The sequence below is a fragment of the Elephantulus edwardii genome, unplaced genomic scaffold (genome assembly GCF_000299155.1).
Source record: "Elephantulus edwardii isolate Elephantulus edwardi_28Jun2011 unplaced genomic scaffold, EleEdw1.0 scaffold00447, whole genome shotgun sequence".
Classification (NCBI taxonomy): Eukaryota; Metazoa; Chordata; class Mammalia; order Macroscelidea; family Macroscelididae; genus Elephantulus; species Elephantulus edwardii.
Genome location: NW_006400197.1, coordinates 251369 through 256360, shown reverse-complemented (window position 1 = coordinate 256360; position 4992 = coordinate 251369). Strand labels below are relative to the sequence as shown.

Sequence of the window (4992 nt, the reverse complement as noted above, 5' to 3'; positions counted from 1 at the left end):
AAAAAAAATTTAAAAGTTTCTTGAAACAAATTACGATGAAAACACCACTTAACAAAACCTTTGAAAAACAGCCAAAGGAGTAATCAGAGGTCAATTTATAACAATAAGCAAACACATGAAAAGACAGGAAAAAATGACCATTGACTCTCTAGCTCAACATCTCCAACAAATTGAAAAAGAACAGCAAGAAACCTGACACCCTCCAAAAACCCTGAAATTACAAAAATTCAGGCAGAAATGAATAGAAAACAGAAAAACAATTGAAACCAACAACAAAACCAAGAGTTGGTTATTCGAAAAGGTCAATAAAATCAACAAACTACAAGCAAAACAAACAAAGGAAAAGACATAAATAATCTGAATAAAAGATGAAAGGGCAAGGTCACAATGGAACCACCTAAAACAGTTAACAATGGGCTATTATGAAAACTACACTCAAACAAATGTGAAACCTAGAGGAAATGGACAGATACCCAGAAAAATCACACTTTACCTAAATCAACACAAACAAATTGAACACCTTAACAGATCACTTTCAGAAGAAGAGATTGAAAAGATAATAAAACAACTTCCAGCCAAAAAAAAAAAAAAATTCCTGAACCAGATGATTTTACAAATGAATTTTATCAAACATTCAGAGAACTGTCACCAATTCTACATAAACTTTTTCAGAAAATAGAAAAAGGTGGATTCCCCCCCCCCCCAGAATTGTTCTGTGAAGCAAACATATCCTTGATACCAAAAGCAGGTAAAGACACCACCAAAGTAGAAAACTATATAGGCCAATAACATATGAACAATATGTTATTCTCATGAACATAGATGCAAAAATCCTGAATAAAATTCAGGCCAATAGAATCCAGTGATGTTGTTGTTGTTGTTATGTGCCGTTGAGTCATTTGCGACTCATAGCGACCCTATGTACAACAGCCCTAAACCCTGCTCTATCCTGTGCCAATCTCATTGCCTCTGACACACCCATCCCGAGTACCCCAGTCACTGAATCAATCCACCTCATAGAGGGTCTTCCCCTCCTGCGCTGTCCCTCCACTCTACCCAGCATGATGTCCCTCTCTAAAGACCTGTCTCTCCTTACAACGTGTCCAAAGTATGTCAGACGAAGCCCCAGAATCCTTGCCTCCAAGGAGAATCCAATGATACATTAAAAAAATAATGAACCATGAGCAAGTGGGATTCATAACAGGTCTGCAAGGATGGTTCAACATAAGAAAAACAATCCGTGTAATTTATCCCATTAACAAAGCAAAGAACAAGAAACACATGATCCTGTCAATTGATGCAGAAAAGGCCTTTGACAAAATACAGAACCCTTTCCTGATTAAAACACTCAACCAAATAGGAATAGAAGGAAATTTCCTAAACATAGTAAAAAGTATATACACAAACCCGAGAGCCAATGTTGTTCTCAATGGATAGAAATTAAATGCATTCCCCTTCAGAACACAGACTAGACAAGGATGGCCACTATCACCTATACTACTCAATATTTTATTAGAACTCTTAGTGGTAGCAATAAGATAACTCTTAGTGGTAGCAATAAGATAAAAGAAGGAAATAAGAGGTATCCAAATTGGCAAAGAGAAGGTAAAATTATTTCTCTATGCAGAGTATATGATAATATACTTAGAAAACCCTAAAGGCTCAGCAAGAAAACTACTGGAAATAGTTGACCAATGCAGCAAAGTGGCAGGATACAAGATCAACATACAAAAATCAAATGGATTTCTCTACAGTGACAAAGAGAATACAGTGTTGGAACTAAGAAAAACAATACCCTTCACAATAGCTAACTAAGCACAAGATTAAATACTTGGGGGTAAATCTAACTAGAAACATAAAAGACTTATTCAAAGATAATTACAAAACATTACTATAAGAAACAAAAAGATCTGGAGAAATGGAAGAATATCTCTTGCTCATGGACAGGAAGACTCAATATCATGAAGATGACAATTCTGCCAAATGCAATCTACACATTCAATGCAAGCCCAATACAAATACCAATTCCATTCTTCAACGAGATAAAAAAGGCAATCTCCAATTTCGTTTGGAGTGGAAAGAAACCCCGAATAACAAAGTATTCCTTAAAAAGAGAAACAAGATAGGAGGCATCTGACTCCCTGATTTCAAATCCTATTACACTGCCATGGTGGTCAGGATAGCATGGTACTGGTATAATGACAGACACATTGGCAGACACAATGGAGTAGAATTGAGAACCTGGAAATCAGCCCATCTACCTATGGTCAAATGATTTTTGACAAGGAGATAAAATCAGTTAAATAGGGAAAAGACAGCCTTTTTAACAACTGGTGTTGGCAAAATTGGAAAAGTATCTGCAGAAAACTCAAATACCCATACCTCACATCCTACACAAAACCCAACTCAAAGTGGATCAAGGACCTAGGACTAAAACCAAGGACTATAAACTTCATCAGAGAAATGCTTGGAAGAACCCTAGAAGAACGAATCCACAACTTGAACAGTCTTCCAAGCATTCTGAAAAACCTACAACCAGGAGAGGATAAAATAGATGAATGGGACCTTCTAAGAATCAAATCCCTATGTACATCCAAAAACTTCTCCAACATGGTAAAAAGGGAGCCACAGACTGAGAAAAAAGATTTGGTAATGACATGTATGATAAGGGACTTATATCTAGAATCTGTAGAATACTCAAATGCCACAACAAGACAAAGGTGAACCCCCAATTGCAAAATGGTAACAGGCTATGAACAGACACTTCACTAAAGAAGACATTCAGATGGCAATCAAACACATGAAGAAATGTTCAAAATCCCTAACTCTGAGAGATATGCAAATCAAAACAACTCTGAGATATCAAAAAATAGCAAAATTTAACAGAGCAGCAAGCAACAGATGTTGGCAAGGTTGTGGAGAGACTGGAACCCTTATTCACTGTTGGTGGGAGTGTAAAATGGTGCAACCACTATAGAAGGCAGTATGACGCTTTCTCAGAAGTTAAAAATAGAAATACCATTTGACCCAGCAATTCCACTACTGGGAATATATCCTAAAGAAACCAGAACTGCAACTCAAGCAGATATATGCACACCCATGTTTATTGCAGCTTTGTTCGCAATAGCAAAAGGTTGAAAACAGACTAAGTGCCCATCAACAAATGAATGGATAGTGAAGTTGTGGTATATTCACACAATGGAATATTATGCAGCACTGAAAAAAAACCTCATGAAGTATTATACAAAATGGGTGAACCTGGAGGACATTATGCTGTGTGAAATATCTCAGTCACAAAAAGACAAATACTGTATAATGCCACTGTTATAGAACAGGACTGATACGGTAGTTGAGAGGAAACTAGAAAAGGGGGCATCAGTAATGTACAAGGCATCGAAACAGATGGAGAGAACTGTATAAAAGGAACATGTGACTACGAATTATTGGTATTACATGAGTCCAGAATAAGAGTTGCTTAATAAAGTGGCGGGGGGTGGGGGTGGGCATGGGGTGAATGGGAACTGTATGACAATGCAATAACTTTTTTCCCAGAGAAAAACGTGAACTGTGGGGGAGGGGATACAGGGAGAAAAATGTGTAACAATGAATGAATGAAAATGTTAAGAAAAGGAAATAAGAAAGAAAAGATTAGGGGGTTTGACTTGATTTTACAAAATTTAAAATGTCAGAACACATTAAAATAAGTTCTTGTTTTGCTGGATTTTGTTTACCCTTCTGTTTTTGGTAGTCTGTAAACAGTGGTAGTGTGGAATTTTTCTAAGTTAGTTTCCTGTGGTATTTGTGAAGTTATTTGAAAATAAATCCATCTTCTTGGATGAAGCAACAGAGTACTCCCTGCCTATGCTTAGCTACATAATAAATAAAGCGGCAGGTAGCGCGAGGCTGGGAGCCAAGCGTCGCGTCATGCCCTGCGCTGCCCAGAACACGAACAATGCAGTTAAGATGGCTAACGGTGACCCTAAGAAACCAAAGGACAAGATATCTGCATATGCCTTCTTTGTGCAGACGTGCAGAGAAGAACATAAGAAGAAAAACCCAGAGGTTCTAGTCAATTTTGCTGAATTCTCTAAGAAGTCCTCGGAGAGGTGGAAGACTATGTTTGGAAAAGAAAAGGCTGAGTTCCATGAGATGGCCAAGGCCGACAAGGTACGTTATGACAGAGAAATGAAGGACAACGGGCTGGCAAAAGGAGGCAAGAAGAAGAAGGACCCTAATGCCCCCAAATGGCCTCCATCTGGATTCTTCTTGTTCTGTTCTAAATTTTGTCCTAAGATCAAGTCAACAAACCCTGGCATCTCTTTTGGTGATGTGGCCAAGAAGTTGGGTGAGATGTGGAATAACCCGAGTGATGGCGAGGAGCAGCCTTACATCAACAAGGTGGCAAAACTGAAGAAGTATGAGAAGGATGTCGCTGACTATTAAGTCCAAGGGGAAGTTGGATGGCGTGAAGGGCCCTGCTAAAGTAGCCCGGAAAAAGGTGGAAGAGGAGGACGAGGAGGAAGAAAAGGAGGAGGAGGGGGATGAATAAAACCCCAGTTTCTCTGTTTCCTTGTGAATACCTTAGTGTAGGGGCCGCCATGATTACTTCGTCTCTTGGAGACCTGTCTGTTGCCCTCATTAGGTTTAATTACAAAATTGGATCATGATCGTAGTCTTTTCAAAGTGCTCTAGAAGTCGTCAGTGGTTTACATGAAGTGGCCATGGTTGTCCGGAGCACCCGGAAACTGTATCAAAGCTGTACATATGTCCAGGCATTTTTAAAATGGAAAGGCACTGTAGTGTTCTTCTCACTGTGCACTTTGCTGTTGGTGTGACAAGGCATTTAAAGATGTTTCCAACATTCCCCCTCCCCGTTTGTTTAATTTGTAAGGTGGTGTTAACTATGGTTGTTGGCTAGGAATCCCGAGTTTTCAGCTGTACATATCTATAGTTTGTAAAAAGGACAAAAGAACCGAGATAAACTCTTGGTAG

At 38.8% G+C, this 4992-nt stretch overlaps 1 pseudogene; it reads left to right on the top strand.

The window, feature by feature from the left end:
• Positions 1 to 3963: 3963 nt before the first annotated feature.
• On the top strand, positions 3964 to 4549 carry LOC102846393 (annotated as a pseudogene).
• Positions 4550 to 4992: the final 443 nt, after the last annotated feature.